Source organism: Manis javanica, chromosome 2, assembly GCF_040802235.1.
Source record: "Manis javanica isolate MJ-LG chromosome 2, MJ_LKY, whole genome shotgun sequence".
NCBI lineage: Eukaryota > Metazoa > Chordata > Mammalia > Pholidota > Manidae > Manis > Manis javanica.
Genome location: NC_133157.1, coordinates 77,827,582 through 77,849,104, shown reverse-complemented (window position 1 = coordinate 77,849,104; position 21,523 = coordinate 77,827,582). Strand labels below are relative to the sequence as shown.

Here is a 21,523-nt window from a genome sequence, read left to right as displayed (position 1 = left end):
AGTCCACCAGCAGGAGGAAGAGAAATGGAGCAGGGAAGGGTGGAGGTGCTGAACACTCAACCCTGGAGATCTGCTCCAGGAGCATGAACCTACATGGCATGGTGCTCTGGAGATGAGTGGGGTTGGAAAGTTAAGACAGGCGGAATACTCAGACTGACTGAGATTCCAGCCTTTTGTGGAAAACAGGGATCCACATGCAGCTGCTCTGAGACAAAAGAAAGCCAGGCAATCTGAGAGACTTCCTAACAGCAAGAGGACTGCTAAAGGGGCAGGGACTGCACAGAGCTTACTGCTCAGGAGAAAGGACAGATGGACAAAATTGTCTGAGCACACAGCACATTGGGAACTTTCAGGACCTTCAGGAGCTCCATCCCACTGACTGGCTATGCAGCTCCAAGGACCCCCACCATGATACACAGTCTGCTGCACCTTCCTCCCTGCTGGTATGCACTGGCAGCCCCTGCCCTGGCATTAGGCCAGCCAGAAGGAGGCCCTGCCTAAGGCAGCTATGAACACAAAGCATAGAGGCTTACACCTGTGCACTCAGCCTACTGGTTCTGGAGTGGAGACAGGAGCAGCAGCCATGAAGCAGGAACAGCTCTTTCCACCCTCCAGGCACCAACACCGCTCCTCTGCGACCCTTGACACTGCTCCAGGAGCTGAAGAGCTCCAGAGAATAGAGCTTCTGGGCACTAGAGGGTGCCACATACAAATATGAAATGTCAAAGGAACTGGTTTCAAACCAAAATCCCACAAACACCAGAAAAAGGGCCAAGTAAAACTAAACTCTTCAATCTTCCTGAAAGGGATTTCAAAATGAAAATCATAAACATGCTCATGGAGGTACAGAAAAATATTCAAGAACTCAGGGAAGAATTCTGGATGGAGATTCAATCATTAAGGAATGCAATATCTAAAATGAAAAATAAAATGGAGAGATTTAAAAACAGATTAGATATACTGGAGGAGACAGTAAATGGAATACAAATTAGAGAAGAGGAACACAAAGAAGCTGAGGCACAGAGAGAAAAAAGGATCTCTAGGAATGAAGGAATATTAAGAGAACTGTGTGATCAATCCAAACAGAATAAGATTCACATTATAGGGTACCAGAAGAAGAAGAGAGAGAAAAAGGGATAGAAAGTGTCTTTGAGGAAGTAATTGTTGAAAACTTCCCCAAATAATACAAGATCTCAGATTCAAAAAGATATATGCACCTCTACATTTATTGCAGCACTATTTACAATAGCCAAGATATGGAAGCAACCTAAGTATCCATCAGTAGATAAATGGACAAAGAAGATGTGGTACATATACACAATGGAATACTATTCAGCCATAAGAAAGAAACAAATCCTACCATTTGCAACAATACAGATGGAGCTAGAGGGTATTATGCTCAATGAAATAAGTCAGAGAAAGACAAATACCAAATGATTTCCCTCATTTGTGGAGTATAACAATGAAACAAAACTGAAGGAACAAAACAGCAGCAGAATCACAAACTCCAAGAAGGGACCAGAGGTTACCAAAGGGGAGGGGTGTGGGAGGGTGCATGGGAGTGAGGGAGAAGGGAACTGTGGGGTATCATGATTAGTGCACATGGTGTGAGGGGAATTATGGGGAAGACAGTGTAGCACAGAGATGACAAGTAGTGGCTCTGTGGCATCTTACTACACTGACGGACAGTGACTGTAATGGGGTATTGGGGAGACTTGATAATATGGGTGAATGTAGTAACCACATTGTTTTTCATATGAAATCTTCATAAGAATGTATATCAATGATACCTTAATAAAAAAAATTTGGGGGTTTTCTATGGAATATTTTACTAAAATGGTTAAGTAAAGCCATGTGTTCAGTTTTCTTCTTCATTGTGCTGCAAAATTAGATAATATTATAGCCTTTAGCATCTTGGATTTTCTTATCTATTAACCACCCAGTGAAATCCTGCACTTTAATTGGTTGAAATCAGCTCATCTTTCCTCTAGTTGACATTTAATATCTACATTATTTTAGTGATTATCTAGTCTGTTGATGCTGGATCCCATCTCAAAGTCACAGGATGCTGAGAACACCCAAAGAAAAATATGGAACAACCTTCAAAAACAAACCTCTCTACTTCAAGGCAAAGGTCATACAGCCAGGCTGACAGCCCCTATCCATCTTCTAACATGGGAAAAGACAAACCAGGAAAACATTGTAAAACACTATAAGACAGAACAGATTTCTCCTCTGATATATAAAAGCCTATTCAAAATGTGTAATTTTGAGCCAGGCTGAAAACAAATATGGCCTCACTTTTAAGTGTCCAAGCAAGAATTATGAAATCAACAAATGAACTCTGAGTTTCTTAATCCAGATAGGCATTTTTCTTCTTATAAATTGCTCTAAGACTCTAAAGGACTGCAAGTACCTAGGGGAAATGGGATCTGGCAAGAATAATACCCCCTGTTTAAGTAACTCTGTTTTCCTCAATTAGCTGTTAAGTTTCCTGTGGTCAGGGACTACAGTTTTCAGATCTCTACCCCTCCTTAGCATCTCAATGCCTTGTGAATGTCCCTTGCCTTGAATCAGGTTAATTAAAAGAGATAAATTGACAAAGAAACAATTCCACATTCAGCATAAAAAGACAATGTACTTACCAAGAAGTCAGGTCTGAACAGCATTCCAAGGTAGAGAGGGAAGATTTTATTCTTGTTCTGGATCCCTTCAACTTGTCCTGCCTATTTTGCAGGTAGTAGATCAACAGAAGCCCCTTTCAAATATAGAAAACTAAACATAGGACTTAATTTCCAAAAATTCATACAAAATAAGATTTAATAGCTTATCAGAATATTAGTTATCCTATGCCTGGTGCATTTAGACTAATTTGTGACCGAGTTTTTAAATAAGAATTATTCATATATAATTTTAAAAAGTTAATGTTCCTTCTGGGAATTTTTTTTTAAGTATTTAATTTACTAAACAATGAAATGCACTAATGTTTGCAGCCAAACACTCTTCTTGGCTCCCAAATGTTTTCAGAAATAACTTTTTCCTTGTTAATTTCCAAATCTTGGCTGCATTTCCTGTTAATTTCAAACATATGTCATATATGAGATATGTTATTTTTCCAAGCCTAATTTTGGCAGGATGGAATTTTGAAACTGGCATAAAAAGATCTGGGGACAAACAGGACAGCTTGAAGCCGCCACAACTCCATGACAATTTTATCTTTTTCATCTATCTCCAGGTCCACAAAGGCACAGACAATAATGAGAGGTGAGTGAGCTCTAATAAAAATTTTAATGTGAGGTAAAATAGACCTTGAAGTTTTAATCTTACCCTGCAATGTGCTTTCCAAAAAGAATCACTCACAAATAGTAATTTTTGTAGGATACAAGATACGAAGTGCATTTAAGACCCTGATAACTAGACTAATACAATCCTGATATTATCACTTTAGTTCCCTGAGACTTGTAGTCCAAGTAAATAAATGGGTAAAGCAACGTAAAAAGTTCTTCTTAACCTCCAAAAGATCTAATATAGTGACAGCATTTGGAAAACAACATACATTTGCAATTCTATAAAACCTATTTTCTTCAGGTGCTCTAAAACTGATTTTGTGAAGTACTAAACATCAATAGATAAAAAGGTTGTAAATTCACAGCTATCTAGATCAGAACTTAAAGGCCAAGACATACCCTAGGGCACAATTTTTTTTCCTTATAGACATTCAAACACATTCTATAGGTAAATAGGAAGAACAGCTACTGTAATAAAAAGAAACCTGATCTGGAGGCATGAAATAGGGTCCTAGTCCCAATTCCATCCTTCCCTGAAACAGCAGATTGCATGCAACGGACATAGTTACTCATCCCTCCCTCCATCTACAACCTTTTAAAGTTACTTTGCAGTTCATCAATAGATAGAATTTATTCTGGTAACCCTTGTGAAACTGGCTTAGCCAATAAAATGCAAAGGAAGTGATATTTTGCCAGTTCTTAAACTTGGGCTTTAAGAAATATGGTACATTTTCTTTGATTGCTCCCCACACCACCTCCACCACAAGAACATGACTGCAATAGCCTGCTGCAGGATGAGAGGCAGGAAACAGAGGTGAGTAAAAAATACACTCACCCAGGTGAGGCCTCAGCCATATAAGAGAGCAGAGCCAACACTAGCCAAGTCACTTACCCAATCACAGCTGACCACTGACACATGATTGAACAACACCAAGCCCAGCCTGAGTTACAGACTTAGCTGTTCTAAGCTTCTGGTTGTTATTCTAAGCTTCTAAATTAGGGATTTTTTTTAAATGCAGCAACAGTTAAAAAGTACCTCCTAGCTTACTCTCGAGATCTTGTTTAACTGACAGAATAGTGTAGGTAATTAATAACAAGTATCTTTAAGAGATCTATTTATATTACTACTAATCAGTAAACCTAAGTTTTAAGAAAGCATTAAGATAAAAATCTACAAACAGTTCATTGTTTATAAAAATCTGCATGTTTCATCTATCAGAAGCAAGTAATAGGTTTAGGCCCAAATGTAAAAATTGGCTCAGTTACAGGTAAGCAGATGGCACCTATTCAAGTACCAAGAGGAGCCTGATTCATGGATTTGGAAAGCTTTAAAAACCAAATCAAGTGATTTTTGTACATCATTGATTTTTAAATGAAGATTATTTTTGCAACTTAAATTGTTCAATTTAATTTTTAAAAACTTGCTTTCACTTAGACTTACTTTTAAATTTCCCTTATGACTAGATTAGCCTGTGAGATTTTAGTTCTAAATGGCATCTGGCTGGCTGCTGCTCCCTTCTCCAAAAAACCTTTAAGGACCCAGAAAAAGATATTAAAAACAGCAACACTATAAACTAAATAACTATTGTCTAAATTTAGAGGGAATTTCCTTTAACTATTAAACCAGTGGAACTGAAATGAGCAAAGCAGATAATGGCTGATCCATACATTACTCTGAAAACAAGGATGGACCACTTGGAAGATGGAGAATTTTCTTCCTTACCCAGTCTGAATTTCTTGTTTGAGCAGACAGGCTTATACCCAACCAAAAAAAAAAAAAATGAGTAACTACTTCTCAACTCAGTGGAAGGAAATATGATATAGCCATAACACTGCTTCTACTCCCTCTCCTCAGACTTCCCAACATCTTTCCACATCCTGCAACACCCAAAAAATAAGAGGACAGAGGACGCAAAGAGTACAGGATGTTTAGAAGTCACATAATACATCCTGAGTTTGAACTATAGTTTTACGTGGTAGGGAGAAGAGGCTAGAAGAGGCTTTAAAAGTTTCTTTCATGCAAACTAATATGTACTCCATTAACTTAGACCACCAGAGAATCAGACTTGGAGCTAAAAGGTGATATTATCACAGTTCAGCTACAAGAACCAATTTGGTAAATACCTACAATCTCTAAATTTATAGAAAATGCAAATTAAAACCACAATGAGATATCACCTCACACCAATTAGGATGGCCAACATTCAAAAGACAAGGAACAACAAATGCTGGCAAAGATGCAGAGAAAGGGGAATCCTCCTACACTGTTGTGGGGAATGCAAATTGGTTCAACTGTTATGGACAGCAATATGGAAGCTGCTCAAAAAACTAGAAATAGAAATACCATTTGACTCAGTAAATAGCAAGCGCACACATAGGTTGATTAATTTCATTGATCACTATAGATCCTACAACAAATACTAAAATAACATATGTAACTATATTACATATGAACCATCCACTATGACCAAGTAGTATTTATCCTGAGACTGAAAAGATGGTTTAATATAGAAAATAAATTTACATATAATTTTTGCCAAGTTTACTTTTTTAAGTTGTTTCATTAGATAGCAGAAGTTATCTTTTAATCTAATATTTTATCAAAATCATACCATGAAGTTATTTTTTTTTAATTTTTTAATTAGGCATATTTGAATTCTCCTGGAAGTGACCCTTGTGGTTGACTTCCCAACACTGATTCCATCTTTCTTAAGTAATTTAGTCCTGACTAATTGACACCAATGTTTTTCTGCCAGAAAATGATTAGTTCAGGTACAGGAAAACCTAAATTCACTGGTAAAGTAGAATGCTTACTCTTGAGTGAGTCACAAGAAACTGACTTCTCTTATTTGCTCAATGTGAACATGTACAATGTTATTACTGGAATACATCATCACATCATGAGGGAAACCAATCTAGGTATGGAATGAATAGTATGGATAGGAAAGTAGTGTTTTGTATTTATGGTAACATAGTTTAGTCAGTATGTTATTTCTGTTACTTACAGCCAAAACCAACCTAACAAATATATTTCACTTACATGGTTAAAAGGAATAATAACAATGTCTTAAGCTTCACAATGAACTTATTTAACAATGAGCACTAAAGAGTTCTCCACAAGAATTAAGAGTAAGTATGCCTATTATCAAAAATTACTACATTAAATTATGAAAACTAACTTTCTAAATTAAGAAAGAACTGTAACTACTGAACAAAAATATAAAATAGTATCTAATACAGTTATTAGGTGTCAGGAATTGCCTTATATACATTAATTCACTTAATCCATAAAATAACTCTATGATGCAGATTCTATTATCCTCACTTACAGGTAAAGCTAGGAGAATCTAAGTAACTTAAGGGCAGGAGCTGGTATTTGCTCCCAGGCAGATGGTTCCAGAGACCATAGTCTTAACATATATACCCTCTTTCATAATTTGCCTATGGCACACATATGCACTCTAGATAATGAGCATTAGAACTCTAAGAACAAAGCAACTCTAATCACAAAGAATGCTTGATAAAAATTCTAGATATAGGATTAAAGGAAAGAGTTAGCAGCTGGTCCCTCTCCTCTAGCCTCATGAATGGCTACAATTAAATTAACTTTTGGAATTGTTAGGAGTGTATCTACAAAGCTTCCATAGTAAATAATAATCTTGACTGAGGATTTTTACTGGACCAAACACCTGTACCTCATTGTTGAGATTATTTATCAAATAGTGAGGGATCTATATTCAAGATGAAGCTGTACCAGAAAATGGACTCCAGTATCCCTAAGGAGGCTACTTGATAAGTTATATTAAAGGTGAAGGGGCCCTAGAAATAAGGGCATCCCTAAGATGAGATGGTCTAACCACATAACCTCATCTCTCATCAACATGCCTATATTGCATATATTAAGTAACATACATGAACATACTTCATACATGTGAAGTAACTAAGACTTTGGAATCCATGCTTGAAAATCACAATACCTCTTCTATATTGTTGCTGAGTATGCTGTTTATTTTCTTGTCTACCTGTATTCCTTCCTAATGCTAAGTTAACTTAAAGCTGTGTGAAGCCTCCTGTGTCTTATGAATTTGTTTCTTCCTCCAAAACCCAACCACTGCTGCATAATGGGCACTGCACAAGATACCTATTGATCTCCTATAAACCTGAAATAACTAGCTAGAAGGTATACTGCAGAATAGCATCCTTTAACAAAAAGAACTATAAAACAACACTGGAAAGAAATGTACGTTAATATTTAATGATGGCAGGTAAAATGAGATAAGCATTTTTTAACTCTTCTTTGGCAGGAACTTAATAATACACTCTATCTAAGAATAAAAATAATTACTTATTAAAACAAACCTTTAAAATGTTCCCTGTCTTTTTAACCACTCATTTCATTTTTAAGAATATATCTTAAAGAAATATTCCGTCTAAGCAAATATATATGGACAAAACTACTCATCACAGTGTTGTAATAAAAAAAATTTTTTTATGTAAATAAATATGACTATTAGTAACCATTAAAATAACGCTTTTGAAGAATGTTAAATATCTTAAGATTAAAGATAAAAAGTAAAGGAAGAAAAAAATATGGGCAAAAATCTCTTGGACATAAACATGAGCAACTTCTTCATGAACATATCTCCCTGGGCAAGGGAAACAAAAGCAAAAATGAACAAGTGGGACTAAACTAAAAGCTTCTGTACAGCAAAAGACACCATCAGTAGAATAAAAAGAAATTCTGCAGTATGGGAGAATATATGCATAAATGACATATCTGAGAAGGGGCTGACATCCAAATTATATAGAGCTCACACACCTCAACAAACAAAAGCAAATAAGCCACTTAAAAAACGGGCAAAGGAGCTGAACAGATACTTCTCCAAAAAAGAAATTCAGATGGCCAACAGACACATGAAAAGATGCTCCACATCGCTAATCATCAGAGAAATGAAAATTAAAACCACAATGAGATATCACCTCACACCAGTTAGGATCGCCACCATCCAAAAGACAAACAACAACAAATGTTGGTGAGGATGCGGAGAAAGGGGAACCCTCCTACACTGCTGGTGGGAATGTAAATTAGTTCAACCATTGTGGAAAGCAGTATGGACGTTCCTCAAAAAACTAAAAATAGAAATACCATTTGACCCAGGAATTCCACTCCTAGGAATTTACCCTACAGCAGCCCAGTTTAAAAAAGACAGATGCACCCCTATGTTTATCACAGCACCATTTACAATAGCCAAGAAATGGAAGCAACCTAAGTGTCCATCAGTAGATGAATGGATAAAGAAGATGTGGTACATATACACAGTGGAATATTATTCAGCCATAAGAAGAAAACAAATCCTACCATTTGCAATAACATGGATGGAGCTGGAGGGTATTATGCTCAGTGAAATAAGCCAGGCAGAGAAAGACAAGTATCAAATGATTTCACTCATCTGTGGAGTGTAAGAACAAAGAAAAAACTGAAGGAACAAAACAGAGCAGACTCAGAGAATCCAAGAATGGACTAACAGTTATCAAAGGGAAAGGGACTGGGGAGGATGGGTGGGAAGGGAGGGATAAGGGGGAAAACGGGGCATTACGATTAGCACAAATAATGTAGCAGTGGGGGGAACACGGGAAAGGCAGTATATACAGAGAAGACAAGTAATGATTCTATAGCATCTTACTATGCTGATGGACAGTGACCGTAATGGGGTATGTGGGGGGGACTTGATAATAGGGGGTGTCTAGTAACCATAATGTTGTTCAAGTAATTATACATTAACAATACCAAAATTAAATAAAATAAAGCTAAAGGAAAAAAGCAGAATCCAAGACTGTATGCAGAGCATAATTCCACCAGTTTTATACACACACATATACACCATTCAAGCACGTATGTAGGAAACACACTAAAATATTAACCATGTTTTCTCAGAGACTAGGATTATGGCTAATTGTTGTTTTCTTTTTATACCATTACTATTTAATCTCCATGAGAGCAAAAATACATGTTTGTTTAACTGCTATTTTGAAAATGCCTCATGTATAAGTGCTAAAGAAATATACCTCAAATGAATAAATATTTTTATCTTCACACTTTCAGAATAAGTATTTATTATTTACTAATAGGACAAATTCAATCATTATTTTTAAATGTATTTATGTATATATATATTTCTGTACTTGAGTAAATTCTATTTACTGATTAGTAAATGGGCTAATTTCTATTTTTGGGAGTTCATGCATCATATAACTCTAATTCAAAAGAATTTCCTCCCCAACTCAAATGTATGCACCTAGAACATCAAACTTTAATTGGTTATTTCCTTTGCTCAACAAATATTTAAATATATCTACTCTCAGAATCTTTTTGACTTACATTTTCCCTCTTATTCTCAAATTCCACACCAAAAAATATAGTTAAAGAGATAATATAATTCAGGGGAATAAACTTGGGCCCTCATTAATGAAATGTTTTCACAGAGAAAAAGTTTTCTCCTTAACAAATAAAAGTTTAAAAGTACATTTGAAATGAAGGTCTAAGTGATTATCAGGGTTATACAAAAATAAGGAGCTTCTTAATCAAAATTTCATTCAGCAATGTATGTGGAGTTTTGAGATTCTTCAGGAGAAACACTGGGTCTAAAGAACAGACGTTTGACAAACTCTTTGATTGCAATGGTGGAAGCCAGTTCAAACTAGTTTAAGCAAAGAGTAAATTTAATGATTTACTGAATTGGGAAGCCATAGATACACACAACATCTGGCATGGCACAGTGAAATCAACAGACTCAAACGATATTATCAGGGCTCTCTTTCTCTCTCCACTGCACCATTTTATTACTCAACCTAGCTATCTATATTCTGCATGCAGGCTATCACCACATGGTAATCAATATGGCCACCAGCAAGTAAACCACATCTTTCCAGTTTAATATCCCCAGCTGAACTTTTCCAGAAATAGAACTTCCCTGTCTGTCTGCATATAAACCCTATGGAATACTCTGCTTGACTTATGAAAGTTGGTCAAACTCAAGGTTGAGAGCTCAGTCCTCTAGACTGCCAAGTCTGCCCAAGACTTCTAACACTAACGGCATTGAGTAAGTCGAAATTAGAGCGAACAGTCCCCACAAGAGTGTCCTCACCTCAGACACCAGCCACAGGTTCAGGGGCCCTAAAAAGCCACCCTCACTTCTGACAAGCTACTTACAAATTCAAGGGTTCCCATGACCACCACCCCAGGGTTCCATAATTCACTAGAACAATTCACAGGACTCAGGAAAACATTAGATTTATCACTACAGTTTTATTAGAGCAAAAAATTACAAGTTAGAACCAGCCAAAAGAAAAGATGTATGGGGCAAAGTCTGGATGGATTCCAGATGCAAAGCTTTCATTGTCCTCAGGAAAACTTTACTATCCCAACAGCAATGTATGGCAATGTATCACTCTAAGAATACTGCCTGCTAAGGAAGCTCACCAAAGTCTCCATGTCCAGAGTTTTTGTTAGGGTTTAATATGTAAGCATAATTGATAGGACATTTGCCTTCCATTATTTAACTCAATTTCTAGCCCCTGTATTTCCCAAGAGTCAGCCTGACAGCATATGATCTGAGGGACCCACCAGGAGTCACTTTGTTAAAATTAACTTCCAGGTGTCACCCAAGGGACTCACCATGACTAACAAGACACTTCTAGCAGGAAATGCCAAGGGTTCATATGTTACCTCCTAGAAATTGGGGACAAAGACCAGATTTTCCTTTCAGCTGTAGCCAAATTCTTTGTTACAAAGTTCTAGTTGCTTATCTCTTAAAGAATTCATCACTAAGGCTTTGCGAATGAAATACTCTGATTGGCCAAAGTGGATCATGTTTCTATCCCAGTGGTAGGAATATGGGGTGCTAGAGACGAAGTTCCCAGAAGGAACCACAGAGGATAACCAAACCTAGGATAATGCATATACATATATAACCTTTAAAAATAATAATAATAATAATAATATAAACTTTAGTCCAATACAACTGGTCACAAACATAGTAGTTTCCTCTTATCTGCAGTTTCACTTTCTATGATTTTAGTTACCCATGATCAACTACGGCTGGAAGCAGACAATCCTCCTGATGACCTGTCAGAAGGCCAATAGCAGCTTAACATGGCTTCACAATGCCTATATCATTCACTCACTACATCTCTTATGTAGGCATTTTATCACCTCACATCAACACAAGAAGAAGGGTGAGGACAGAACAGTGTGGTATTTTGAAAGAGAGAGAGACCACATTCACACAACTTTTATTACAATATATTGTTATAATTGTTCTATTTTATTTATTATTGATTTTTATCTCTTACTGTGCCTAATTTATAAATTAAGCCTTATCACAGGTATGTATGTATAGGAAAAAACATAGGACATATAGGATTTGGCACCACCTATGCTTTCAGGTGTCCACTGGGGGCCTTGGAATGTACCCTCATGGATAAGGGGGTACTACTGTCCTTTGTTATCAAAAAAAAATTCAGACTTTAAAAACAAATGATCAGAAACTAATCAAATAGAAATCTTTCTAAGTAAAACATTAAGCATGAAGAGCAGCACGGTCTCAATATTCATCCATGGTGAAAAACTTTAAAATTAGGAATACATTTTTCCTTTTCTTCTTTCCTTTGAACTGGAATGCCTAATAAATACAACTGTTTTTGTTTGTGGAAGAAAAACATCATTCTAAGCCTGTTTTCTTATTTGCAAAATGACGTTATTACCTGCCCACTGCAGAGGATTGTTAAAAGGATTAGAAGACATGTTTCTACAGTTTGAAGCATGATGTCTGGCATCTGATAGATAATATCAAACTGATCCATTGTTGCCAATGCTGCTGCTCTAAATTAAAAGTTCATATACAGCAAGTGAGGTGACCAAATTTGAATGATTACTACCCAGGAAAAGCAGGACTAAGAAGAATCACCCTTTAGTGCTTTAGAATGGGAGCGCAGTGCATAAAGGAAAGAGATTTGAGGTAGGAAGCCAAAGCCCTGATTTCATGATTCCTTCCCACCATTTATGTACTGAGCAACCATTGGCAAGTCACTTTACCTCTATTGGCCTCAACTATTACATCTGTTAAATGGGGATAATAATACGTTTTTTTTACTAGATTTGTCATGTGATATTTTGAGAAAGTATTACAAAGACAAGTGGCCCTAGTAGTTTCATGCCTATCTTTTGCTTCATACATATAAAAGAAATACAACACAATTAAGGCAAAATATCTAAATTTCAATTCCTTGCATAATTATTGTGTCAAGAGAAAAAGTTATTTCTATTACTCCACAAACAGGAGAAATACCTTACCACATTAAACAAGCATAAAATGTTAAAGATATATCTAGTAGTACATGTTATGTCAAGGGTTACAAGTTATGGCCAAGATGGAAGAAAAGAGATGGCTGTAAACTTTTATATTTAGAACTAATTACTACCAATCCTGTCAACTGCTGGAATATTGACACTAGTACAATATGACAAGATTTTGAATAGTATTTTCTGAATAGCCAAGCTCCAAGTTACATGCAAAAAAATTTATCAGACCATATAAAATACATTTCATTTCATTATATGAAAGATCATATGATTTAAAAAGTCACTTTTAGCCTAAAAGAGTTAGTAGAATTTCTAAGTTGTGACCAAAGAATAATCCAAGCCCGAAGACAAGCTTCCTCATTAATAAGCATTTTCCCTTTTCCAACTGAAAATGTCAAAGGACTATGCTGATATTATTTTCCACATAGTCTGAGCATCACAGTATTTCAAAGAAGACTGCTTCAAAGCCAGACTCCCAGCCTGGAAATCTTCACACCACCTTCAACTCTGCCATCTCTTCAAGCCCTCAACATTCAATCAGTTATTATATTTCCTGGATTTTTCCTTAAAATAGCTCTCAAATTTGTTACTTTCTATTTTCTCTGCTAGCATCACAGTCCACATTGCCACCTTTTGCCAAAACTGTCACCTCCAGTTTACCTCCCTTCAACCCTGCCTACATATAGATCTCTGTCCATTTATCTCCCTAAAATATTGCTTACATCCTGCCATATACTTGGACCAGGAGCCTAGAATCCAGTCAATCCTTTGATTTCAGGGAGAGGCTTTTTAAAAGAATTAAAGCCCAAGTTCTACCTGAGGAAGTTTTGATTTAATTCATCTAGGATAAAGCCCAATTATTAATTTTTCTTTCTAAGTTCCTCAGATTGTTTCTAGTGTGCAACCAGTTTGGGAAGGACTGTGATGAATCTCAAGAACCTGTTAAGTCAAACTAGAACTCCTACAGCAGACACTGCAGGTGCTTGGTCCAGATTCCTTACAATTCCTTTGCCCTTTCTGTATGCCCACCCCCTAGCTTTGGTGTGACTTGCTCCAAATGGCCATCAGAATATACTATTCTCTCCTGATGACTGCCCTTGAGCACTAGAGCACCTCTGTCCCTGAAGCTGCAGAGAAAACAGAAAGGCCTGAGACTGTATATCCACTGGGACAGCCCAGAGTCAATGCTGAAGTAACGTGGGAATGTCAGAACCTGGACATATTCTGAGGTGTAATTTACACTTCAGAACTCCCGGCAGGACCAGGCTGAGATGGGGACTTTGCCTTAAAAAACACACACCCTTGCTTGGCTTCCCCTTCCCTTCACTCCCTTACCTCTTCTGGGAGCACTTCCTTAAGAAGTCACTTGCACACAAATGCTCAGCACAAAGTCTGCTCATAAAGAATACAATCTGTTTTGACACCTTGGTCAAAACAGCTCACTACTTGGTCTTATCATCTTTTCTGCAATTATCCAGCGTGCCCGGGGGTCCTAGTTTTCTCATCCACTGTGCTTATTGACAACACTCCTTAAGTCTCATGTTTCCCCTCACCCAAAATGCCTCTTTCCTGCCTCTGTGACCATCAAAATTTCCTTCCTTTCAAAAACAAGCTGTAGATATCACTCCAACCGCATGCAACACCCAAGGCCCTGTCCAGGATAGGTACTCAATAAATGTGGGTTTAAAGGGTACTGCCTCCTCTGCGAAACTTGCTATGACAATTACAGCACACATACCTCTAGCTGTTTCTCTAACTTTCATATTTAATGTCAAATCCACCTCATTTGCTGATTCATTCGATCAAAATTTGTGTACCAAGGAACTGTGCTCGTCATGGGGAACGAAATGGTGAGTGAAGCTATTTCTGTCTCCTATGGAGCTTAAGTTAAGGATACTGACATTAAGAGAGTAGTCACATAAATGTTAATTTATAACCATGAAAATCTAAGGTGAGATAAATGGTACTGTGAGAGAATATAAGAGTAGTAAATGCCCTTACCTAGGACTTCTCTGAATAAATAATGAAGAAATGGTGACTTAAAATTATGGTCCTGTTCTCTATATTAAGGGTTCTTGGTCTTCTCACCTTGCATACAAATTTTGTGTGATGATATAGTATTCTTTTACTGGATCTCCAAAAGGTCCATTATCCCAAATTTTGCACAATGCCAATCCTGTAGAAAACAATGTCACGTTTACTAATTGCCTCCTACATGTGCCTGCCTGTAGGTCCCTGTTCACAGAAACATTAATATTTTTCTTGCATATCTGATATCATTTAATATAATGTTAGACATATGCTCATCCCTTAACAAGTTATTTGTTCTCCTCACCCTATTTTCAGCCTGAAAATTTCTATAGAACTCAAGATTCTGAAAAACAAATAAGAAAAGTGTCTTTATTATCTTTATTGAATAAGAGCCCATTTTGAGCACTTCTGGGTGGAGTGAAAATGATTATTTGGTTTTGTTTGGGTATCAGAAAAACAAGAGCAACAAAACATGATCTGCATGTTAAAACCTGCTTGTGCTAGGTTAGTGCCCAACAACCACACTATCATATCCTTCAGAGTCCTATTTCTTCAGGGACTTAACACATCCATTCTGGGAACTCCCCGCTGCTTCCCCATCACTTGAACCTTGGCTACCCTAAAGGTATGTTACCAAGTAAAAGCAGAAAACATTCATTTCATACACAAGAATATAAAAGCTGATTACTTAGTCATACTGATAAAAATTTGAAAAAAAGCATTAACCTTTCATCTCAAATGCCACTGGAAAATATTTGTGACTTCACATACACTGAAAATGTTATATGTGTGCAGACTAAAAAATAAATATGCATTTACAGATATTAGAAATAAACTATGCTTCCAATGTGTTTTTACAGTTATACATGTTATATATGTTTTCCAATATTTATACGTTACAGATAATAGATGTATATATAAACCACAACTTCTAATTGACATCAATAAATATGTAAACACAAAATGAGAAAATAAATAACATTATGCCAGATTCCAATATATTTGTAAGGTAATGTTTAAAATGTAACAATTTCAACAACATGCAGTTGCATCTCAGGTCCAGCAGAAAACCTGAAATAATAGTGCAAAATGTGCAAAACACAGAAACCAGAAGAAAATATTAAAATGATACAATAATTAGATTATCAAAAGACAAAAGAAGCTTCACACACCCATTAAAAATCTAAAGGGGAAAACAGATTGCATAATTCCATATTCTCATTTCATGCTTTTCTTAAACTTCGTGCTCAGTTTTACAGATAGGTTGTTACTGTAATATTTTGAACAGATGACACCATATACACACATCAGTATTTTAACAGACTGCTACTCTGGAATGGTCCAGGGACCAAAAACTCAATTTTTAAAGTTTATTTCCTTTTCCTATAGGTTGACCATCCTTGTACCCCTGTACTCCTGCTAAGTGCTGCCATCACTGGTGTGCAGATAAAAGGAGAAGACGTTAGATGCAAATAATGTTGGCACTTAATAACAACTCAGGTACAAACCTGATAAAGTAGTTGAAAGCTATACTTCATTCTCAAAGCAATATTTAATTCATGGTTTCTTACTGATGGTTTTCCTTTCCTGTTAGCATATGCAATCAATTATATGTTAATTCCATATTCTCATTTCATGCTTTTATTTTTATTGATTGGTATCAGTCAATAGATTTTTTTAGATTGATTGGAATTGGAGGTGTTAGTGTGAACTCAGAGTTTTCAATGTATATAGATATATAATTAATAGATACATATTATATATGTATATATACAGCTTTGTCCAAAAAGAAGGCATACGAGTAGTAACTCCAATTGCAATGAACACACTTCTCATACTTAGCACCCACATTTTGGCTTCTAAATAACATACTCCAGCAAATGCAACCAGCAAATGGCTGCTTTGAGGACTGCTGCAGGGAACATACAAGACAGTCTTGATAGATGTTGGTATATGAGGAAATAAAATGTTGAAAGAATGATGGAGATATATCAGAAAGACCCAGAAGCTGGTTTGAAGGGGCTCCCACTGTCCAAAATGGAGAAATCAAGTCTCCAAGATGACTGTAAGGTACAAAATTACTTCCCATCAGGGAATGATCACAGGGAATTAAAGAGTATAATATCAGATAATTTTGCCATACATGGCTTTTACTTTTTTAGGGCCTTTGAGCCTGGATCTACGTTTATTAATATTTTGTCCTCCCAGTAGTGTTGCACGCCCACGGACACAGCAATTCTCCAAGCTAACTCTATCCTTTCTTCTGCTGCTTCATTGCAAGTAAAGGAAAAATGGTTCTACTATAAACAGGGATAGCTCTGATTTAGCTCCCCTTATTTGAGTAATTTATTCTTAAACATCAGCATCTGAATTATTTTTTTAACATTTTATTAGCATTTTAATTATTAATGGAAAATTATCCACTACACACTTCATGAGTGATGAAGACTGACTGTTATGTTGCTATCCCAAAGCTGGCCTCAAATAATTAACACTAACTTGCCTATTCTAACCAAAGAGCTGCTAAGTATCTTGCATGCCCTCACAGAATTGAAAGAATTCAGTTCTATATTAAGCAACTCCTCTATCTGGAGCTCTCACATGCATTGAAAGACTACCATCATTTTTCTTTTCTTCCTACTGAGTTTTCGCCAGGAAGAAGGGAATGAAGGCAAGGGTAACCACAGTGGAAGGAGATAGGCTGAGGAATATGGAGGAGGTTTCACAGTGTACTGTATATATAATGTGATTGCGAGTGAGTGCTATGGATGAAACGATGTTTAGAGGTCAGGAAAATAGCTTCACTGGGCCCCAGTGACTGGGCTGTCAATAACAAGGGAAGATTCACTAAAATAGCAATGGGATAGGCCCTAAATGTTTTTATTTCACTTCACTGTTAGCCCAAGAATGCCAATGTTCAAATAGGATTCATACTTGGGTTGTATACCATATACAAATAAAAGAACCCAAGAATATTTCCATAACAGTGGATTTTTTAATTGGCATATTAAATCCTCACCACCCCAACCCCCATGTCAAGGCACTCCTCCAGTGACTTTGATTAAGCCTTTTGTAGAATTATGAACTTGGAGAGCTTTTTAAAGGAGAAAGGGATTGAATGCCAGGTGGGATTTAGCCAAAGCTGTCACAGCTCTGGTTGTTACCCTTCATAATCCATCTTGCTGAATCAAAAGCAAACAGTGAGCAAACAGCTTAGTCAGTTTGTTTGAAGATACACTCCTGTCTTTCTAGGAGGGATTAAGTCATGGCTACAGTTTGTTTGGAAAATGATTATCCACATGAAAATTATTAAATTCATGTGGCATCTCTTTGGGCCAAAATGTTTTATAACTTCTCATCTCAGGATCACAGTGATAATAATGCTATAGTTTTTATAGTGAAACACAGACCTTCTCCACAGTCTTCAAAACATTGTTGAAATTTTTGCATTTGTCACAAGAACACAGAAAATGTTAACTTTCAAGCTTATAAATAATAAGGACTCAGGTTCTGCCTTTAAAGAGGAATCACAGCAATACCAGATGTGGAGAGAAGGGGATTATTCTTAGCATTTATTATAAACCCTGGGCTCCATGAAAGCCACACTCATGCCCTGCTGCAACAGGGGAGACGAATGAGGTGGCTGAAAGCTTGAGCAAGAAGGAAAGAATAAAACCATCCCTGTGATACAGGACTTCAGAAGTGTTTTTTCCTTTAGAACAGAGTAATGTTAAATTTCCATCAAGGCAAACGGATCTAAATCCTGGAATAGAGTGTAATCTCTAAATAGCTAAGCAATCAGCCTCCTTTGTATCACCAAACATTGCATTTGAAACTCAAGGTATTTTTGGTACTCAAGTAATCCTTGAATTGAGACTGGGGGGAAGATTATTCAACAAACACTAAATGATTGCTATGTGTCATGCACCATGACAGGTCTTAGATAAACAGGATTAATAAAACACTAGCCCTCTCTTCTGGAGCTCATAGTCTGGTAAAGGAGACAGACACATAAACAATAGACTACTAAGCATTATGATAAAGACCACAATAGAAGGGTAACTATTAGGTTGAATGATGCATGAAATAAACAAAACAAAACGAAAAACACTTCATTTGTTTCCCTTACAGGCCCTTTATAACCAATCTGAGGATTCACTTTTCTCTTGCCCTTTGAAGGAACTGTTGGGTGAGGGAAGATCCCGTGTTTTTCTTGGACACTCTTCTTTTAAGTCAGTTGTAATGCCAAGAATAATCTAGCTCACTAAGTGAAATGTCCAGTCCAGTTTATTAATCAAAACACCAATTTTACTTAAAGTTAAAGCTTCTTCCCCCTGCCAAATTAGAAGGGCTTTCAGTCTGGGAGACCTAGAGCAGAGGAGAAGGGTCTGGTTTTTAAAATTCCATTTTCTCACCTTGCATTTTCTTCCCCAACCAAGTTCCAACTCCACACAAATTTGCCTCTGCTTTCATCAGGAATGGAGCTAGGCAAAGGGAGTAGAAGGAAGCATGAGGAAATATCCTGACTTTTAGAATCTGAACAAAATATTCTTTCTCTCATAAAGCGTTATTTATTTATTTATTCCACAAATATTAATGGAACACCAATTATATTCTAGCCATTGTTCCAAAACAGGGCAAGAAGTCAAAGTCCTGGATTCCACAGACATTATAGGCTAGTGGGGCCATAAGTCAACATGTAATATATATATATATATATATATATATATATATATATATACACACACACACACACACACACAATACACACACATATATATTACATATAAATTATATATAAAATATGTTAGATGGCGACAAGTGCTATGGAAAAGGATTAAACAGGATGAGGGAGACAGCATGAATAGGTAAGTGTTATTTTACTTAATGCAATCAGGAAAGCTTTCTCTAAGGTGCTATTTGGAGAGAGACCTGAAAAAAAATTGAAGGACTTAAGCTAAGCAAACATCAGGGTAAAGAGCATTCCAGCCTGAAAGAACAATAAATGCAAAAGCCCTGAAGTAGGCAATACTTAATACATTGAAAGAACAGGAAGAAAGCCATTAGCATGACTAGAGTAGAATAAGCAAAGGGAAGAATGCTGGAGATGAGACCACAGAAATAGAGGGACGTCAGATCATATGGAAGGTACACAGAGGCCATTGGCTTTTTTCTGAGTGAAAAAGCAAAACTGTTAGAAGTTTTGAGAAGAGATGTGAAATGATATTTTTTTTACATTTAATCTGTCTTCAGGTACAGAAGACTGTGAGGCAAACATGGTAGCAGCTGGACAATTGGGAGGCTCCTACAGGAATTCAGGCATAACTGATGGTGGCCTGAACCACTATGATGGAGGAAGAAGTAAAGAGAATTGCACAGATTCTGAATATACTACAAAGCTGACTCTAACTTTTTGACCTGAGAAACTTGAAGAAGAATGTTGCTATTTACTGGGAAAAAATGTGAGATTAGTTTGGTTTTTAAAAAACAAAGAAAAACAAGAGTTTTGTTTTGTACATGGTAAGTTAAACTTCTTATTTGAAATCTAAACAGATATAGAAGTAGAGAAATACACCCCAGTCATCACATACATAAATTTAAAGACATGAAAAAGGAAATGTGTGGGTAGAGAAGTGATCTCAAGCTAAAGACCTGAAAAAGAATGGTTGCTACTACCTTTAAGATATTTTAAATTATTAGGAAGAAATATATTATCATTAATGAATGACATATCACCTTTAATTGCAGATTCCTTAATTTAAAAACCTGTAAATATGAAAAAGTATAACACTTTATATCTGATTCTAATGTTAACCATAAATCATGAAAATAAAATGGTAGCTGGCAGCTTAGAAAACATTCTACAACTAAAGACAAAAAACCTTAAATAAATGCTTAAAATAAAGTCAAAAAGAGTTACTCATAATTGTGACTTGGAATCAGTTGCTTTTATTTCCATTAAAGGTCTAAAGTTGTTATGACTTTTTTATAAAATCAGTTTCAAGTCAAATAACTAATTTCCCTCATTTGAGGTTCAACCATATATATCCTAACATAGTAGATTAAGATTCTGCTTCTCTTGGCAATGATAACACAGTACAAATACCTACAAATGTGAAATTAGTGATCCTATTCCATTTGATATTTTCTAACAGGATACATGCAGATTGAACTATGAAATAAAACATGATCATACATGCTTTCATGGTGCATGATTATTGACCATAGTATACTCCAAGCCAGAGAGGATAAGAATTAATATTGGCCTACCAAACATCCCATGCCCTGTTTTAAGAATAAAAGGAGCCTTGTTACATGTCAATTAAATCTTTCTTTAACAAAAAAGAATAGGAGCCAGATTTCTTACTATTGGAGAAAGGAGTTACACATATGGAAAGGGAAAAAACTAAAATTAGCCTTGCAGTGTTGGGTGTTTGATTGGAATTGGAGGTGTTAGTGTGAACTCAAGAGTTTCCAATATATATAGATACACAATAAATATACGTATTATACATGTATATCTACAGCTTTGTTCAAAGAGAAGGCATATGAGTAATAACTTCATTGCAATGAACACACTTCTCATACTTAGCACCCACATTTTGGCTTCTAAATAACATACTCCAGCAAATGCAACCAGCAAATGGCTGCTTTGAGGACTGCTGCAGGGAACATACAAGACAGTCTTGATAGAAGTTGGTATATGAGGAAATAAAATGTTGAAAGAATGATGGAGTTCTATCAGAAAGACCCAGAAGCTGGTTTGAAGGGGCTCCCACTGTCCAAACCAATGACAATATGAACATCAAAATAAATATTGACAGTAACAAACTATAATTAACTA

General features: G+C 36.3%; 1 long non-coding RNA gene across 3 annotated transcripts in view; it reads right to left on the bottom strand.

The window, feature by feature from the left end:
- LOC140845053 (uncharacterized) overlaps positions 1-21,523 on the bottom strand; it is a 79,998-nt gene that overhangs the window by 52,565 nt on the left and 5,910 nt on the right. Inside the window, exons 3-4 of one of the 3 annotated variants that reach the window (XR_012123682.1) lie at positions 14,650-14,824; positions 2,646-2,758 (exon numbers count right to left, since the gene is read on the bottom strand). This is a non-coding gene — a long non-coding RNA (uncharacterized lncRNA). The remainder of the gene's footprint in view (positions 1-2,645; positions 2,759-14,649; positions 14,825-21,523) is intronic. The other 2 variants (XR_012123683.1, XR_012123684.1) reach the window with 2 other exon arrangements.